The sequence below is a fragment of the Varanus komodoensis genome, unplaced genomic scaffold, assembly GCF_004798865.1.
Source record: "Varanus komodoensis strain SLA01 unplaced genomic scaffold, ASM479886v1 scaffold13_1, whole genome shotgun sequence".
Taxonomy (NCBI): domain Eukaryota; kingdom Metazoa; phylum Chordata; class Lepidosauria; order Squamata; family Varanidae; genus Varanus; species Varanus komodoensis.
Window position 1 is genome coordinate 10893806 of NW_025335408.1, and position 20822 is coordinate 10914627.

Below are 20822 nucleotides of genomic sequence, written 5' to 3' on the forward strand. Positions count from 1 at the left end.
GGGCAGCTCAGGACTTCATGGCCTCCAGGACGGCCATGGGGCTGTCTCAACCTGTCATTGGCCTGACCCATGAACGTGGACACACGCTGGACCTGGTTTTCTCGACGGGACAGGAAGAGGGTGATCTGAGGGTGAGGAATTTGTGTCTGACTCCCCTGTCATGGTCAGACCACTTCCTCGTGAGGTTTGAGCTCGATGGCGGCCTTTTCCTGTGTAAGAGTGTGGAGCTATTGACATGATCGCTACTAAGCGTCCTCTCCCGCCAGGCAGAGCCCGTTCATCACCTTGGTACACACCTGAATTACAGGCGATGAAGCGGATTGAGAGACGACTAGAGCGTAGGTTGAGAAAATCATGGGATGAATCTGACCGAGCACACTTAAGAGCCCATTATCAGGCCTATGCTGTGGCGGTGAGGGCAGCGAAGAAGAAATTCTTCTCCACTTCCATTGCCTCCTCACAGTACCGTCCAGCAGAACTTTTTCGAGTGGTACAGGGCTGGTACAGCCAGGCCCCAAGAAAGATCCTGTACCACCCTCGAAGGCCCGCTGTGACGACTTTGCCCAGCACTTCAAGGAGAAAGTCGCTCAGATTCGTCACGAGCTGGACTCCACTAGTGATTCAGAGCCCTCAAGGAAGGTGCCAATGTTACTGTCTGGTCACATATTGTTGGATGACGGCCGATTCTAGAAGGTGGTGCTGGGGGACTTTACCTCTGTGCCATGGCAGTTATGCCATGGAGTTCCACAGGGATCTATTCTGTCCCCCTTGATCTTCAACATCTACATGAAACCACTGGGAGAGGTCACCAGGAGGTGTGGGCTGCGGAATCATCAGTACGCTGATGATACCCAGCTCTACCTCTCTTTTTCAACCAATCCAGGTGAGGCAGTGGCTGTACTGAACCGGTGGCTGGCCGAGGTAATGGGCTGGATGAGGGCCAATAAACTGAAGCTCAATCCAGTCAAGAAAGAGGTCCTGCTGGTAGGTGGTTCGAACTCCTGCGTAGGTGACTTGGATCTTGTCCTGAATGGGTTTGCACTCCCTCTAAAGGACAGGGTCCGCAGCTTGGGAGTGCTCCTCGACCTGGAGCTGACTTTGGAAGTCAAGCGTCGGCAGTGGCGAGGAGCGCTTTCCATCAGCTTCGGCTAATCCATCAGCTGCATCCCTACCTGGAGGATGACTGCCTAGCGACAGTGACGCATGCATCGGTTACTTCCTGGTTGGATTTCTGTAATGCACTCTACGTGGGGCTGCCCTTGAAGACAGTCCAGATACTTCAGATGGTGTAAAATAGAACAGCCAGGTTGCTGACAAGGACTGGGCATTATTCTCATATAACCCCAGTCCTCTACCAGCTTCACTGGCTTCCCATCGAAGTCCAGGCTCAATTCAAGGTGTTGGTAATTACTTATAAAGCCCTTAAAGGCTTGGGACCCAGATACTTGAAGGAACGCCTGCGGCCATATTTGCCCTCCTGCCCTTGAGATCGGCAGCAGGGGCTCTCCTCCGGGAGCCTTCCGTAAGAGATTTCAGGAAGCAAAGTACCCGGAGGAGGGCTGTCTCTGCGGTGGCGCCCCATCTGTGGAATGCGCTCCCCAGAGAGGTCCACCTGGCGCCATCGTTATTTGTTTTTCAGAGCCAGGCCAAGACCTTTTTATTCAAACAGTATTTTAATAATCTTTAATCTTTATAGTTTTAATTATGCAGCCAGTGTGTTTCCAAGTTTTAATTGTAATTGTAATTCTATTTGTTTTATTTATTTGTGTTGTGAGCCATCCCGAGGCTGTGTAGCAATGGGGACGGCATATAAAAACTTTAAATAAATAAATAATGCCATCTATCCATACCACCTAGTTCAAAAATAGGATAGTTGATGATCCAGGAGATGACCTTTCTGGGATGACTGTCTAGTTCTGGAACATTTTCCCCAGGGACACCCAGCTGGTGCATATCTTACTGCCTTTTTGGTGCCAGTGAAGACAGTCTTCTGAGCTTTTAATGGATTATTTATTTGGTTGTCTCCTAGCTCTGATTGCAGCATTTTCAGTCATGCTTTGGCTGGCCCTGACGGCTAATGTTTTGTCTTTTAATATTTTACTGGTGTAATGTGTTGCTTCTGGATTGGTTTTTAAAGTATGATAGCCATCTGGGAAACTTCTGTTGCAAGGCAGAATACAAATCTTTAAAATCAAATACATTGACTCTTCAATGAATGGATTCAGAAATACCTTTTTATGTACAAGTGGAAAATCTGATTTAAAATTGAGTAGCCATTTATTTAAAATAAAATGTGGGTAGATTTTTATCAGCAACACTTTTTTTGTCCTCTTATCACATTTTACAAATGAGGGGATGTTTTTCTTTAATCCATCTCCCTGAAAATTCTCAAAGTCTTTATCTTATCATATAGTGCAGTCCTATACGTTAAGTCCTACTGAATTCAGTAGGGCTTACTCCCAGATAAGTGGATTTAGAATTGCAACCCAAGCAAACTCCCAGTGATCAGACTGAACATCTGCCTTGTTCGGGTAACCATGAAGGCAAACTGAAGCTGTAAGCCTATCCTTCTCACTATGTAATCACATATCAGGTAAAGGGCATGTTCTGGGGTTTCCCAAAGAATTCTCAAGTTTTCTGGATCATGTTTAGTGGGAAATAATTAACTTGCCATTAATGATGTAAAAAGGCCTCCTATTTCTAAAGCTATTCAGTGTGATCTGAGCCACTGTGTAATTTGAATAATAGATCTGTAGGAATGTTTTTTAAAAAAAGCTTTACTACTAGTGGAAATAAAAAGTCTTCTCAGCATTTGCTGTGATTGACAGAAGTCCTTACTTGTGACTTACTTTGCCAATTAAATCCATAAAAGAAATGCTCCAGCATCCAGAGATGGCAATCTAAGCCTGGAAGCAGGCTGTAGGCTCAGCCCATGAAACAGTATGAAGCAGGTAGCTCAGGCAACAATTGCTGGGGGTGGGAAGCAGCTGCAAGGGGATTGTAGGATTTACCTGTGCATGAGGACATAGGCCCATTATCTATTGGACTGTTTAAATCTTTTTAAAAATCCTTTTAAGTATCTTTGGAATGTTCCCTTCTGTTCCTCTCTACCCCATGTGTATAATTAATATGGCTAGATCAGTGTAGAAGATACATGATATGTGTATTATACTTTCACTTAAAAGCGGAAATTTCTTTTTCCTCCTTTTGGGGGCATGTGTAGGGAGGAGGTAGCATTCAACTCTTCTTAATCTTATACTTAACTCAGTACTGAATAGTTTTATCAGTTTGCTTTTGCCACTGAATAGGATTCACCTGCTGTGTTTAGTTATTTATTATATTTCCATACCACCCAATAGCAGAAGTTACATTTCATTTAATGTATCAAAATGAAAATAATCTGAGTTTCTTTGGAAAGAACTCAAAGTGTCAAAATACTGTCAGAAGAGAAATTTTCATTGTGTTCATTTCATTCCTGATAAAAATAAACATTGAATGAACTTGGATTTGGGAGAAAGCAAAGTGTTCCCCGTGCAAGAAGTCACTAGATGCCCAAATCAGTTTTCTTAGTGAAATATTTAGAGCTCATTTGTGTAACTGAGTTGATTTTAAATTTTAACATTCTGAATAGTTAACATGCAATGCATTGCTAGCAACTTTCCTCAGAAGTAAGTCCCATGAAACTCTGTGAGAGTTACTTCTGAGAAAATGGCATTGGATTGTAATTAATGCTGCAATTCTGTATGTACTTAACTAGAAGCAAGCCCCATTGAACATAGTGAGACTTACTTCCAAGTAAAGATGTATGGATTGAACTGCACAACTAGGCTTTGAAAAGTACACATTGCACCTATGAAGTCAAAGAGGTCTAGGGAGTAGAAACCAGCTTTCTCCATCCATCTTGGTAACTGCCTTGCTTCTTTAACCATTATGCATTTACATGATGATGTATTTCTTGAACACTGCTGGTAATGCTACAAAATCACAGCTTTCTCTTTCACTGCCAGAGTTGTAATTTTCTGCCATTATGCACTGGTTCAATTAGATCCTTGCTAGAGGTAATGACACTGTCTGTGCAGCAAAGAAGTATCAGGGAAACTAAGCATAGATTCCATATCTTTCAGGCTAGCTTTCTCAATTTACAGATCTGGTGAGCAGGGTACAGTTGTACACAGAACCTTTTGGAATTAGGCTATCGAGGAAGGGAATGCAGAGCTCTGAGAAGAATCAATCAAATGTTTGTTGATGCATCATGTATGGAACGGTGCTCTCATTTTTCTACTGGTGGGGTGTCGTTCCCATTATCTACACATGAGATATGTCCATAATCAACTGTTGCAATGAGAGAAAAAACTGACTTAATATGAAATCCCATACATGTCTTTTCAGAAGCAAGTCCCACTCAAAGGAACTTACTTCAGGGGTGTATGTATTGCATGATTATTTTGAAAATTGTTTGTGCTGGCTCTTAATGTGAAAGGTATTTCAGGTTGTGCTGATCCCCTGCTGGCCTACATGGCTCACAGTGAACAACCACAGAAGAGAATGGGGAAAGAAAGAACATTAAGAAAAAGAAAAGAAGTGCATGTTTTAAAACTTATCTGTACTCAGCAGTCTGTCTGTCTGTCTGTCTGTCTATCTATCTATCTATTTATTTATTTATTTAAGCCATCCCACACTAAAGTCTCTGGACAGCTTACAAAAAACACTATCTGTGGTATGAAAAAGAAGAAAAAGAGGGGGAAAGAATGTTTTTTAACCCATGGTCCATATGTATTCCATTGTTGGGCTACTTTAATAGAAGTATAGCTTCCAAATCATGTGAGGTACTGGTTGCCTTCTATTCAGACTAGCTAAGTCTTGAGTATTGTACCCAATTATGCGCTCCACAGTTTAAGAAAGAAGCAGACAAACAGGGAAAGGTTGAAAGGAGGGCAATGAAGATGATCAGGGAACTGGAAATAACACCTTATGAGGAAAGATTGAAAGACCAGGGCATGTTTAGCCTTGAGAAGAGAAGATTGAGAGGAGATCTGATAGCACTTTTCAAACTCTTGAAAGGAAATTACACAGGAGAGCCAGGATCTTTTCTTAGTCAAGCAATATTGCAGGGCATGGAAAAATGGGTTCAGGTTACAGGAAGCCAGATTCTCTTGGAACTTCGGGGGTGGGGATCCTGACTGTGAGAGCAATACAGCAATGTGACCAATGACACAGTGAAGTGATGGGATTTCCCACATTGGAGGCATTCAAGAGAAAGTTGATGGCATCCTGCAGTGAAAAAATGGTTGGACTCAATGGCCTTATCGCCCCATTCCAACTCTACTATTTAATAATTTTACGATTCTATTGACAGCAGTAGGAAATGCATTTAAATGTGGCAAGAGCAATAAGGTCTTCAGAACATTGACTGACATTGGCAGTGGTGTTTTTCCTTTCAAGTTTGGAGTAGAAGTCTTTTTGCAACTGTAAGGGCTCCCAACATCCACCTTTGTTGCTCCTCTGTTAATCCCCACATCACAGTAAAGATGCAATTTAAAAGCCCATATCCATTTGCTGTTAGCACAGATATTTCAAGAATGACATTAAGCAAGCAGTGCCTTCCAACCAAAAAGAAGCCACAACAGGCTATGTCTACATGATATGCTTAAATTTGGCTTTATTCTGATTCCATCACTAGCTAAAAACAATGACAATGACAAAAGCTAGGAGAAGGCAAAAAAGTGGTGGCACTCGAAGCAAGAAGACACTAGAAAGATGTCAACACCAGACAAGCAATGGTGCTCTGCATCATCAGAACAGCTGCCATGTACAATATATAGGCATTGTTTTTAGGGGAAGCAATCTAAGCTATGATCTCAAGATTGTGTTTTATGATCTTCAAGTTTATTGTTTGATGATTCTCACAGTATATTTCCTGTCTCTATATACGTGAAGAATTTTACAGATTGCAGTGTTTCTGGTTTATGAGAACATTGTGCAAAGGCTGAGGAAGCTCTCTGGTCAAGGGAAAAAAATGGAAGGGTCAGAATATTACATATAAGAAGAGCCCTGCTGGACCAGACCAGGACTATTGAGTCCAGCTGTTCCCCACAGCAGATAGTGGATGTCCTTGGATATCCCACACTAGGGCAACAGCCTGCTCCCATGACTGGTCCCCAGCAACTGGTGAGGCCTTGAAATCTGAAGGCTGGATATGTAGAGATGCATAAGAAATAATTTCTCTGTGTTTTTGGTCAGAATTTACCCAGTTTTCTCCTTCCAGACCAAATCTGAGGTTGGAATCCATACAGTTCTGAGGTTGCTGCATTATTTGTGGACCAAAAAAAAAAATAACAGCATATATATTGTTGATAATGTGCATAAACATGATCTAATAATGGGTTAAATGTGTACATTTAAAAATGCAAACAATGGATGTGTACATTTGGTACAATATGCATGAAAAAGCACACAGCTTTTCAAACAGGACAAATCTCATATGGAGCTGAGACCAAATGCGCTTTGGGTTGAAATTTTGAGAATTTTAAATACGAAGAGCATCAACAACATTGCATTTTGCTGGTATGCACATTGCTAAGTGGAGAGGTGTATAGATTTTATTTATTTATGTATTTATTTATTCATGTATTTATAACCGCCTAAAACTTCCAAGGCCTTTCCAGGTGGCTTACAGTACTCTTTGTTTCCAAGAGAGTTCCCAAGTTAATTTATTTTGTTTCCAAGAAAAAGTCCATGAGAATTTCTATTTCCATCCCTATCCCCAAACATGAATATGAACAGAAGACATTGTTCTCCATAATCCTTTCACATTCTTGAACTTAGGTTCACTCTTTTTTAATGTACATTTTCCCACTTTATTTGGAAAAGTGTACATTTGTCCTCTAAGAAAAGCAGCAGAATTTCCTGGAATAGGTCTTCAGGATGACCCACATAGTTTCTACATGCAGATAATCATCACATTCAAGAGGTTGGCAACACACATATATCATTCTAAAAAGCAACAGCAGAACTATCAGCAAACCTTCCAACTTTCCAAAAATACTGCTCAACATAGTTTGTTTTTCATTATTAGAGATGGATGAGTTCTCCCTGGCTTTCCTTGCATGAACTCTGAAGTGGCCTGAGCTCTTCCCTGCATAACTGAGAATAATTCAAATAGTGGAATGACAAAAGCTGGGCCCTGAGGCACTGACATTTGACCTGAGGTCCAGTGGGCCCCCAAATGATTCCTGAGCAGCAAGCACTGGTGCTGGTGAGACAGTGTCTCCCTCATTCCTTCTGCTTTAAGTCCAGCCATTGCTGCTAGCAAAAGGAAGCGCCATCTCAGCCAGCAAGACAAGCACGTGCTGCAGTGCACCATTCACAAACACACACACACACACACTCACAGAGAGAGAGAGAGAGAGAGAGAGAGAGAGAGAGAGAGAGAGAGAGATTCTGTTTTACTCACATGTTGAACAGTTATCCAATCCAATTCGAGCCTGCTTTGGGGGAACTGGGACAATGAGAGCCTAGGAACAGCATGCAAACGGCCTCTTTATTGTTCCTGTGTTTTCATCTGCTGTGCTTGCCCCACCATAAGGGCAGGATCTGATTGGTTCAGAGAATGGGGATAGGGAACTTTAAAAAAAAAGTTTGTTGAAGTGGTGCATTTGGGGACAGCTGCAGCATTTATATACTTATCACCAGTGCAAGGCTGGGGCAGGACAAGGAGAAAGAAGAGCTGCTGCTGCTGCTGGTTGGTATCAACAGTAGTGGCAGGATCTTGTGGCAGTGGACAACTTGGCTGGTGCCGGAGGCTGATTGGAAACAGCAGACCCCTTCCAGGAATGGACTTTGCCCAGGCAACAGTGACGTGTCCTTCAAGGCAGGTGTCACCTGCAAATAGCCTTTCTGAGCCACATTCCTCCCTGCTCCCTCGGTCAAGTCTCTCATACCCAAAGACCCTCTCATTACTAGATTGCCTCAATCCAAACTGTTGCCAATGTTTCAGTCTTCATCCCATGCTAAGGTTTTAATCCAAGCTGAAGAAGGATCATGAGGCTTGTTTGGTTTTTGTTTTTAGAAGCATGTCTGCTATTTTATGAGCTGCCAAAATTCTTCTTCGGGTCTTGTTTAGCGAACCTTTGATAGCTCCTATTTCTACTAGTACTTTCCTGGAATGTTAGGAATTATTTAGCAGTTTGACTGTTGGGGAACGAGCACTTTTGAGCTTGACTGGGAATTCTGCTGTTTCCAAATGCATCACAGGTGCAAGCCAGCTTGTCTGAGTGTTCTTTCATACCACTCTGTGTGGTTTCAAGGTCTCTCAGGCTTGCATACATCGTAGAATTTATGAAATATTTGTTCTTGCAATGGGGTTAGATTTATTTCTGGAGCTATGGCAAGCTGCAAATTTATACAGTAATGGAAAAGTTGCCTCTGTAGGGTTTTCGTATTTGTTTGGCAAACATGTCTTTGCAAATGTCAAGTATGACCAAGAACAGCCTTGTTCCAACCCAAATATTGCATAGTCATTCAGCAGTGGAAAACTCTCAAGCATGTTAGATTGAATGGAAAATAGCCCAGCCTCTGTCTCACCTACAGGCATGAACTTGTAACTATACAGAGAAGAAGTTCAGAATCAGATGTCCAGGAGGTGTTGCTCGACCTAGAAATTGCCATTTTTTTAACAAAAGGCAAAATTCCATGTTGAGATGCAGCAAATCCAAGCTGAGCTGTCTATCCTCTCTCATCTAAGCAACCAACTGCTAAGTCAGCCCACTCCCAACTGTCAAACAGCTTTGCCCAAGACTTTCGATTCATCTTGAACCATCCTTTTCACAATTCCTGATCAAATTTGCCTAGAGGTGAAAAACAGAAATGTGATTTTCCCCTACCCACACTCCAGATGCTTTACTTTGGATTTGTATGAACATACAAATAAGTTCATATCCTTCCTACAATGAACTTTCCTCAACAGCTTTGCAAAAGCTGCATCTGTCTGTCTGTCCTTTCCTAGCTGCAAGCAAGAGCCTTAATCAAGAGATGTTTTGGAATGGGGAGTGGGGTTGACCCAGTCTCAATCAGTCCATCAGTCTGCCAGGGTAGCAGGTCAAGCTGGAGCTGTATGATCTCAGGCTTCTTTGCACAGACTATTTGTCTTGGGAGTATATCTTCCAAACCTGCCTGTTTGCTGGGACTCTAATAGCTGGTGCTTTGCCTGAAACTCAGCATTCCATTGCTCCTCTGCTAGTCCTTCTTGGGAATGTTAGCTATACTGGCAGATAGGTTTTACCCTGGAGCCCAAGCCCCTGAAGGGCAAGCATGCCAAGCTTTGTGGAATTATTGCTTGGCCAAGGCGTTTTGCTGCCTGAAGGCCCACCAAAATGGCAACCCCGTCCTGGCCCAAGGCTTTAAACATGTTTGCTGCATCATTTGGACTTTCCACCTTCTTTTCTTCCTCCTTTCATTGAGCCACTTGAAGATTATTTCATCCCACTGTACGGCAGGACTATCTTCAGTGGAACTCTTGCTCAGGATGCAGTATGTGGGAGTCTGCGGCAAGCAAGATCCTTACTTCAGGGTCAACCCAGAGCCAGCTGTGGGTTTTAATGACCCCTTGAGAAAAAGACTCTCCGGGGCCCCTTCCTCAGGAATTCTACCTTCTCACCTTCTTTCTCATCCTGCTTCCATTTGCTTGCTTGAGGGGCAATAAGCAAGTATGCAGTGGCATCTACTGTGCCTTCTTCTCAGCACCAGAGCCAAAGCTCTGGGCCAGAGTGAGAGACAGAAGAATAGGGACCTTGCAAAGGTGAAGAGGAGGAGCTACTTTGGGAACACTTGTTGCTGAGGATTCTGCTGGAGCATGGCCCTTGACACATCCCTGACCATGCCTTCTTTGCCACCAGCCCTGCCCAGGGCCCCTAATGGCTGCACCTCTGGCATTTCAAACTCAGCTGTCCCATTGCCCTCCATCATACTGTCAAGGCTTCTGAATGCACTCCCACTCTTTCCGATGCTGAAAATACTGATTGGTCTACGTCATAACAGAAAGTACCCACCCTTTCTGAGTCCTGAGGTAATTTCACTCCCTTCCCTTCCCTTTTCTGTCTTCAAATCTGTGAGTAGGTAGGACGCAGAATAATCAAGTCACGGTGCAAGAACCCAGATTTAGGCTGGACATCAGGAAAAGCTTCCTCACTGTCAGAGTAATACAACAGTGGAACCAGCTGCCTAGAGAGGTGGTGGGCTCTCCCACAGTAGAGACATTCAAAAAGGAACTGGACAGTCATCTGAGTGGGATGGTGTAAATTGGTGTCAAGAAACAGCAGGGGATTGGACACAGTGGCCCCTCCCAACTCTAATATTTTATGATTCTAAATCCTTATTCCTGTTTAATTGTTTAACACTGGCAGCTGCTTCTTAGCTTCTGTACAGAAGCCTTGGAAGATCAGCTTTGATTGTGAAAACTCATAAATCCATTTTTTCTATAAAACCCAGTCATATAGTTACTGGAATAATAAAATTTGTAGATAGACATAGAAATTTTAAGCACATGGTCCAATGTTTCAATTCAGAGGAAATATAGTAGAATAAGTCATGGGTTTATCATTGGATATTGAGATCACTTTGAATTAAAATATGAAAGTTAATACCATGTTACAAATCTTTTGGAATCTGGAGTAGAAGGCAAGGATACATACTTGCTGGAATGATAGAAGTATTTGGCCTACCAAAAATAGAAGGGTTTTTTTTTTTTTTTTTTTTTTGTTATTAGGAATGGCAAGTGATTTGATTTCCTAACAGGAATACTAAATCGCCTTTAAATTTGAACCTTTTGTGTCTTTGTGTGTGAGTAAATGATATTTTGTTTGACATTCTATTAGAAGCATGTTTGGCTTTCATAGGAGAAATTGATGAATCACCAACTGTACTTAGGGAAGAATAAAAGGAAAGTGTTACAGCCTTTTGAGGATGGCACCCACTGTTTGGGAACTTACTAATAGTTAATCTTTAGAGGGTATGATTATGGAATATTTAGGAAGCTAACACTCCCCTTGACTCTGTTCTCCCAAATTAGTAGCTGGGATCAGAACTGAACAGAGAATGCAGAAAAAAAGGACCCAACTATTTTGTAAAGGAGCCAAGAATGTTGCTTGTTTGTTTTAAATTTTGTTTAAAAATTGAAACAAGGGAAAAATACCCTGCTCAACAACACTTATCCAAGAGGGAACTTAGAACTTAGTTGAAGAAGACAAAACATCTGGTTCATCCTTGCCTGACCATGACAAAATTGCTGATTCTGCCATCTAAAATTTCTTGTTCTGGAAGGAGATGGAAGGTGGCCTTAGTCACTGAGCTTTTCCCAAATTCACAGGCGCCCTGACAGCAGTGGGGAGTGAAAGGGGGTCAGAATGAAGAGGTCTTTGAATCCTAGTAGCTCTTGTGCAGCATTCTGACATGACAAAACATTGATGAGAACCTTGCCTCTATCTCACTGGAATAAAGAAGATATTTGAAAAGCAACTGATGGAACTGTTCTGTAATTGTAATGAGCTGAGTGTTACCCAATAGTTATAAACAAGAGCTGAAAATATCTCGGGAATAAAATTAAGACCAATTGTTTTAAAATATATACAGAGAGATTGTGAGCTTGCGCACAATCGGAGAATTAAGTAGGACATCATATGTAAATGGGGTAAGTAAGGGAAATAAAATGTATGGATGGAAGTCAAGTATAGAATTCTGCTTGTCACAGAATACCAACTGGTGAAACAGTATTTGAATACACCTGTTTCTTCTTCAAACATGCCTGGCAGAAAGAGCCCAGGTACTTTAAAGCAACAACAAGAAGAGATGACCTTAAATTTGTTAGCGTGGAGAGCCATTTAAAAATGTATAAAGGAACATTACCCTGCGGGTTGTTCCTTGCTGTTTCAGTTTCTTTATGTAGGTACAGTGCACTGAAGCAACCATTAGCAGCAACTTACTGTTACAGTTAGTCATACCTACATTTAGTTAACTTTTGGCATTCTATGGAAGCACTGCAAAATAAGAACTGGTAGTCCAGAACAAACATTTCAAATAAATCCCAGACATTTTCGTAGTGCCAAATTGCGAGAGCCCAACACTAAGCATCCACTTTGTTCCTTTTCTCTGCTATTGCCTTCTATGAAAGTGCTAATTTATGAAAGAGTCAGCTTGGTGGTAAAGGAAAAAAGGAAGATGAGTGTATATGTAAGAAATAGCGTTTTGTAGATAATATTGAAACTTCAAGGCATTGAAAACAGAAAATTGCTTTCCTTTGTGAACTAAATAATAACCCATTCAGTAGAGTTTATATCTTGCTTCCAGGTAGTATTCAGGTTCTGTCCAGAAAAGAAAGGGAAAAAACAAATTTGTTCAGTTCTTGGTCAAACAAAAACAAATGAAGATTAGAAGCAAGGCAAAAATGTAAACTGATGTGAATACAAGGAAGAGGTAACCTACAAACATAAAATATAGTCTGATCTTAAATGCATTGGAGTAGCCCTACTGAGATTTTAGGGCTGGAGAATAAAGTAATCCTGAGTGACCATGTTAAGTTGGGTAGCTCCATCTCAACAACAAAGCATGCTAAGCATGATGGATGAGATCCAATTGGTGTAATTCTGCTTCCACTTCAGATCTGCTCTTTTAAAAAAGTTACACAGGCACTGAAAACCTAGATTCGTAGATTAATAAAATAGTAGAGTTGGAAGGAGCCAAGAAAGCCATTGGGTTCAACGCCCTGTTGGTACAGGATGCCAAGTCACACTATCCCACTTAGATGACTGTTCAGTTTTACCTTGAATGTCTCTACTGTGGGAGAGCCCATTACGTCCCTTGACAATTTGTTCCACTGTCATATTGCTCTGACAGTGAGGAAGTTTTTCCTGGTGTCTAGCCTGCATCTGGTGTGCTATAGTTTAAGTTTGTTGTTCTGTGTCCTACACTCAGGGATGAATGAGAAGAGATCTTTGCATTCCTCTTTGTGACATCCTTTGAGGTATTTGTAAAGTGCTATCATATCCCTTCAAAGTCTTCTCTTCTTGAGGTTGAAGAATTTGTAAAACTCTCTCAATCTCTCATCATAGGGCTTAGTTTCTAGACCCTGGATCTTCTTCGTTGCCCTCCTCTGAACCCTTTCTAGTTTTTCCGCACCTTTGTTTTTAACTTTGGGTGCCCAGAACTGAACACAGCATTCTAGGTCAGATTTGACTAGTGCAGAGTAACGAGAAACTAGTACCTCTCCTGTTCTGGAAGTGATGCTACTTTTTATGCATCCTGAAATAACATTTTCCCTTTTTGCAGCTGCATCGAGTTGCTGGCTCATTTTTAACTTGTTGTCTACAACAATTCCAAGACCTTTTTCCTTTTCAGTGCTGATGAACCAAGTATTCCCCATCTTCTATCAATACATTTAGGTTTTTCCCCCTAGGTGGAGAACATGTTGAATTCCATTTTGTTGCTTTCCACCCAAAAGTCTAGCTTGTCTAGGTCACCCTGGATCTTTTGGTCTTCCAGGGTGTTAGCTATTCTGCCCAGTTTTGTGTGATCTGCAAATTAAATTATCATTCTCTGAACTTCCTCATCTAGATCTTTAATAAAGATGTTGATCCCAGGACTGAGCACTGTGGCATCCCACTTGTTACCTCTCTCCAGCTTGAGAAGGTGCCATTGATGAGCACTCTTTGTGACTGATTCTATAGCCAGTTGTAGATCCACCTAATAGTCCTGTTGAATCCACATTTTGCTAGTTTATCAGGATGTCAGGGAACACTTTGTCAAATGCTTTACTAAAGTCTATAAAGTCTATAAATTATGTCCATGGTATTTCCATTGTCCATTTGGGAGGTTACCCAGTCAAAAAATGATGTTAGTTCAATTTGGCATGACTTATTCTTAAGAAATTCATGTTGGCTTCCTGTTTATCACTGCATTTTCTTCAAGGTGTTTCCAGACTGATTTTTAAAATAATTTGTTCCAGCATCTTCCTGGGGATTGATGTTAGACTAGTCTATAGTTCCCCAGTTAATTCTTTCCCTTTCTTGTAGATGGGGGCAATATCAGCTCTTCTGCAGTCGTCTAGCACCTCACTTGTTTTCCAAGATTTCTAAAAAATAACAGATAATGATTCAGAGAGTTCTTCTGCCAGCTCTTTTTTGACTCCAGGATGGATCTCGTCAGGTCATGGAGATTTGAATGCATTAAGCTCATCAAGGTGCTCCTTGAGCATTTGTCTGTTGATCCTGTCCTTTCATCTTGTACGGCCTCATCTGTAGGTAGGTTGTATTTTCTCTAGTGGGAGAAGACTGAGCCAAAGTAAGAATTAAGCATCTCTGCTTTTTCCTTGTCATTTATTATCTTTTTGCCATCTAGGTTGAGCTGTTGAACTCTTTTTCATTTATCTTTTGTTTTGAATGTAACCAAAGAAGTCTTGTTTGCTGTTTTTGGCAACCCTTGCTATAACCTCGGTTCATACCCAGCTTTCACTCATACCCCTCTTTAAAACTTAATTTTATTCTGTTCTAATAACATGTGCAGTCTTGAAAATATTCTTGAATTTATGGTCATGTAATTAAAAAATGAAGAGGCATTGAGTTGCTCACGCCCTCCTTTAGGAAAAGAGTCTGCAGAAGTAAAGCACAGGTGGCAGCTACAGCTCGAAATAATAATGCTATGTCAGGTTCTCTCCTCTCTGCTCAAATTTAATCAGACTCACCTATGTCATTTTGTTTCTCTGTTCTGACCTGAAATAAAAGTAACAGAAGTAAATTTATCTCACTGAAATTAGAGGGAGAGGGAACAACTAAGAACTCAGCACCAGCTTGGCATTTTTATTATTATAACATGTTGTTCTTCTCTCACGGTCTTCTTTTCCATTAAAAATAGAGTTCTGAGGCCTTTATGACATCATTCTAATTGTGTAGTAGGGATGTAAAGATTCTCCCACGACACTGATAGTGGAGGCCACATGGAAGAAGCTCATGGCACAGCTTCTTATAAGGTCACTGTGGCCATTATCCAACACTTTCAGGAGGGCTCCTCTGATTCCTAGGTTGAATAAAATGTAGAATTGGATCTGTGATAACAACTGGCCAGTGAATTCACATTTCCTTGGCATTAGTTTTGGCATAAAGGAAACTAGATCCCTTCCTGACAAACAGCAATAGTGGTTTGTTGTTATAAGCAAACATTCCATGAGAAATATCACCTTCCACCATTCTCAGGAAAGAAGGTGATGTTAACAATAGAAGCAACAGAAAAAATGTCACCTCTTGTACATTATCTCATGTCCCCTGCCATTATTACTCTAGACCTTTCAACACAGCCCGAAAGAAAAGGCTGCAAAATTACCTTTTGAAATATGCTTGACAATGAGTGGCTTGCCAACCTCCACGTTAAGAGGTTATGGCCTTGCAAGTTTAGGCACTCAGAAAACTGACAGGAATTTCCCCCATGCCCCTGGCTTTATTTAAGAAAAAGAAGAGGGGAAAGCATGGGAAGCTAGCATTGAACATTGTGGGCACTGTATGACCCCTAGAAAAATATATCTAAAAGTTCTACATGAAAGGCAATTAAAATGGATGTGGTGGCCTAGAATTTGTCCTTGTAAACTGTATAGCCTCATAAAGCCACCCACATGCTTCCTTCTTTAGAAGACCTGTCAAGTATGAGGGCCAAATACATACCGCACAGCTGCTTTGGCGAATTTTGAATTATATCTGAAGACTTTGAGGCTGAACTACAGCACGGTACTGTTGAAGAAAAGCTGACATTCTAACAAATTGAAATATGAGAGAATCCCAGTGCAATGATTTAATGGCATGCAAGGAGTATCTTTAAATAAAAAATAGACACTTTTGGATGAACAGGATTATGCTGTTCATAATTGCCCCCGCCCCCCACACCCTTTCCTCTGAGCTTATGTGCAAACCTCACCATCACAAATGAGTGGGAGAATGGATTTTCCCAGCAAGAATACATCCTTGTATTGGAAACTATTTAGGGCAGCTTGGTCTTGAAAGTGTGACCAGAACCCAGTACAACACCTGTACAAGGCATCTTTGAAAAAGAAGTGGATTGGTTGTGAAGACTGCCTGCATTTTCAACTCTTCTTGGAGCTCTGGGGACTGTCAAGAGGACCACTTACATTTAGCACCACCCCACTTAAAGTACACAGAAAGTGTGCAATTTTAAAACAGATGGTAAGCTGAGTTAATTTTGGCTAGGGGTGTTGCATGTCTTTGAGGGAGTGGTCACCTAAGTGAGCATGTCAGCCTGATTGCTGACCAGGAAGAAGAAGGCAAGAGGGCTTCTGCTTTCCTGCCTTGTACATTTCAACTTTAACTCTACACCAAAGCCCAGAAAGTTTCCTATGGGCAGGGGTAGAAAGTGGCAGACAATGGTCAGCATTGCCCAGGTTCATTGTTGTTTCCTCTTGAACAGGGGTCTCAAACTCAACTTACCGCTGGAAGTAGAGTCTGGGTGAGGCTGGGCCGCATCAAGTATTCCACCACCGCGGTGGTGGTGGGCCGCTCATCCCGCGGCCGGCCCGGGTGCCACTGGTGCTTTGAAGGCCACAGGGCGCCTCCCCCGTGCCCACCCGTCCCGGCAATTGGCCCGCGGGCTGCAAGTTTGAGACCCCTGCTCTTGAACAAAGGGACCACAAGTCTCAGAATCTCCAGCAGGAGGTGTTAGTTGATGAAGTGTGAAGAGATGAAGTGTTAGTTTTTCATCAAGAAAATACTGTCCAGGAGGAAAGGGCACCCCCAGCTTCTGCCACTGTCTTCACCTGCACATAGGTAAGTATTGAACCTTGATGGCAGCAAAGCTTTGTCACCATTTGAGAATGTTGATATTAAATGTTTGGAAACCGGTGAATCTATATGAGTTTCTGAGTAGAGTCAATCCCCTTTCAGTTGGATCAATGGTATGCCTATGCATCTCTCATTTTGACACAGTGCAGTTTGCTGGTTTTATGTACTATCAATGTGTCTCCAACGTAAGACAGCTTTATGAGTAAAAGCCCCCCAAAATATCTTATCCATGAAAGCCCTGCTCAGCTCTCATAAATTCAAAGCTGTGGCTTTAGAGAACCAAGCCATCTCATATTTGGTCTTCCTTTTCCCAGTGCTTTGCTCTTCTGAGTCCTGGCTCCACTTCACCACTGTTTATTTGATTTATCAAATGATTTTATTTTGTTCCTCCCAGTCTGTTGGAGGACTTGCAGATCAAATGCCTGATTCACCTTTTCTCCAAATAGACTAGTTCCTTTCCGGCTTGCTCTGAGCATCACCGAGGGCTCAACTAAAGAGAAACAAATGCTCAATCCATAGATGCTAAAGCATCTGCAACAAAAGCTCCTGAGGATTTTCCTTTTTCTTTTGTGAGTGTGTTTGGCAGGAAGAAAGTGCTGGTGCCAAAGAAAGCATAGGACTATTGGTGCAACTACTTATCCATCTGCCTCACCAGGAAGGCATCACAGCCTTGCCATTTTCTGAAGCCCCCCATGGCCATGCAAGCAACTTCCATTTCCTCGCGTGAATAACATTTGGTTATTCTTCCCCCACTGCTAGCAAGCCTCAGGTTTGCGCCACTGCATCAAAATGAAACAGAAAAGCATCACATCATTTAATCCTCCTTCTCAATGGTGTTTTTAGCACAAAATAAATAAAGCTCAGAGGAGAGGGAGCATTTTTCTAAATGAACGGCAGCTTACAGGTCATTGAAAGCTTCCTCTGTCAGAGCAATCATTCTTTCACACAGCAGAAAACATCTTTGAAGGATTAGAAACTCTTGTTAATGAATTTTCCTGCTTGATGTCTTATATCCCATACATAAAATAGACAGCTAATGTGATTATATGCATGCATATCCTAGAAATCAAGTATAGCTAACAGGAGTCACTTTCCATAAAGCTGCAGCTGGGAGATGTTTTTAATTTTTTTAAGACACTAGTAATGTGAATTTGTTCAGATTATTATTCACTGTTACAGAGTGATGTTTTCATTCATTCATTGTTCAGACTCATAGGCAACAAATCATTATGAAATCAAAATAATTGTTTTGAGGGTGGAAGATTAAATTCCCACCATATTCAAAAGGGAAAGTTTTAATTGATCTTCCATTGTTTGCTTCCATCAATTTGTGTTTTCATCACCGGGTGCCCATCAGGAAGAAAATTATACAAGCATTCCCCCCTCTGATGCATTGTACTGCAATTCCCATCATCCCCAGGCAGCATAGTTTTCATTTCAAAGGCTTATAAACTTTTAATAGCTTCATTTCACCAAGGAACCAGAAAAAGTAAGTATTTATAAGGCACTCAGATCACATATTTCAGGGAGCTACAAGAAATTTCAGAACATACTTTCAATGCAAGAGAATATTTGGGGAAAGAGATGTACAGAAATCAACCTCACCTTGATTTCTTAATGTTTTTTTTCAAGCCCTTCTTAAAATTGTCATACAGATAAACCTAGAAAACTGTATTTACTTATATAAACCCAAGTGATCAGTAAGATTATCAAAGGATGTTTCTTTGGACGTTTCTGGGCATTTGAAGATCAATGGAATGTTGCATGTAATACCTTGATTGTGACAATTCTCAGTGGTGGTGTCCATTCTGTGCAAAAAAAACTCTTTCTTGTCACTTGGGAGGCAGAAAATCTGGAATGCCTCCTTAAAAGGCATCTGTTCAGCCAGGATTTCTTCTGCTGGTACTTAAATTAACCATGTTGTTCATGTTACTTCTCCCATGGCGATCTTTATTATTAGTGTTGTTTTAACTGCATTGTGTAATTTTTGAAATTTATGATTTTAAATTTGAAAATCTATGATTTTATCATTTCTAGTTAAGTATTTTTAAATCCCCCAACAGCTTCCATACAAATAAATAAATAATGTTGAGGCTTTCTCAGAATTCCTCACATATTTCCCTCCAGTCTCCAAATTCACATGGTTTCCACCTGAATGAAGCACTGGAGCAATTTCAGTGGAACTAAAGGGTGTTCCAATAAAATGAGTACAATTTCTTGAAGGTTTGCAGATTCTAAATCATCACTTGGTCAACTCTCATAACACTAGAACCTGGATTTTTCCCTTGAAGCTGATTGGTAGGAGGTTCAGGATAGATTAACAGAAGAACTAGTCTGTCTTGATATTGCAAAATAGACATAGCTAGGGATGTGTGAGGAATATGCTAGATGGATAACAGTCTGACAGACTTTTTCAACATGGTTCCGTGGATTCATTTCAGTCCAACCTGCACTGGTACTAGCTCAGTATCAAATCAGCAGTGACTTCTGTTTTTATAAGACAAGATTGGCATTTTACTCTTTAAAAAGAGCCTGAAGTTTATATTACCCGTGCACAATTTTGTACATATGTGCATGCTGGGTAAATTTGTGCAACTTGCACTAGAGGCACAGTTTTCAGCTACAAATTTGCACAAATATTGTGAGGAATTCTGTGAGATCAGCTTCCTCTGTTCAGCCTGCTTTGGGCCATTGGGTCAGAAATGTGTTGGAAGTTCACCTAGCTCAAACCGGATGAGATGTCCAATGCCGTGTATTACATGGTACTGCTAATCATGCCTTTCAGGGACTGAACCTTCTACACCCTTTCTGGCATGGGAGAGAGAAAGACAGTTTAAACCACCTCCACTCTGCTGGGATCTGGGGCAATGAAGTGGTTATGTGTGTCGAACTTGGCCACAAGCGTGAGAAGGCAAGTGACGCTGCCGAATGAGGCCTGGCAGGGACAAGCTGCACATCACATCAGTTCCATAGCATGCAGCTGAACCGAGCCATTGATATTAGAGTCGTATGCATGCATGGCCCAGGTGCAGATTGGAACCAACCCTCACCAGAAATGAAGGATTACCCCTTTTTCCCCCACCAGCCATTTGTTTCCTAAAGTGTTGCCCCTTTTCAAAAAGAAAAATCTCTTTCTCCTCTTTTTTAAATGAAGAGCTAATCTAAAGTTTGTTGTTTGCTTGCTTGCTTGCTTGCTTGTTTTGTTTTTTAAGGCCAAGTAACATAACTGTTACTTCACTTTAATGGTAAGGTATTCTTTTAATGTTGATTTGAAAAATGACAGATCAGGTTATGTGGCAAACATCAAAATAATGTTACACAGACCTGACAGAAGAGCCCGTGTGTGTGGTGGGTCAAATCCTGGATTGGAGACCTGGGAGACCCGGGTTCTAGTCCTCATTAAGCTCACTGGGTGACTTCGGGCCAGTCCTTTACTTTCAGCCCAATCTACTCTACAGGGTTGTTGTTGTGAGAATAAAATGGAACTATATAAGCCGCTTTGGGTTCCTAACAAGAGGAAAAGGTGGGATATAAGTGCAATATAATAATAATGATTTCATTCACATCATACAGGTTCAGTAATTCCAGTCTCTCCATTCAAGTATTATTGGTTGATTCATATGACCAGGCAAAAAAGACTTTTTTGGAATATGAATTTATGTTCAATGATGCAAATAAATAAAACAAACCCTGAATTATAGTTGTCTTTGGAAGTAGCCTGTGATGAAACCTGCTTCTTCTTCTTCTGCTTCCGCTTCTGCTTCCAGGAACCATACCACCATGATCAAAATAATACTAAAACAAAATTCAACTAGATGATGAAATCACTGCATCTGAGAAGTTTATGGGAGACACGTTCCAACAACTGGGGAATGAATAGGGGATTCCCTTGACATGGCCTAACCAGAGAGATGGCATAGAGTCACAGATGATGTTGTAGTCCAACAATGTCTTAAAGACCAAGTTCCTCACCCTGGTTATATTGGTAAGTGCCAT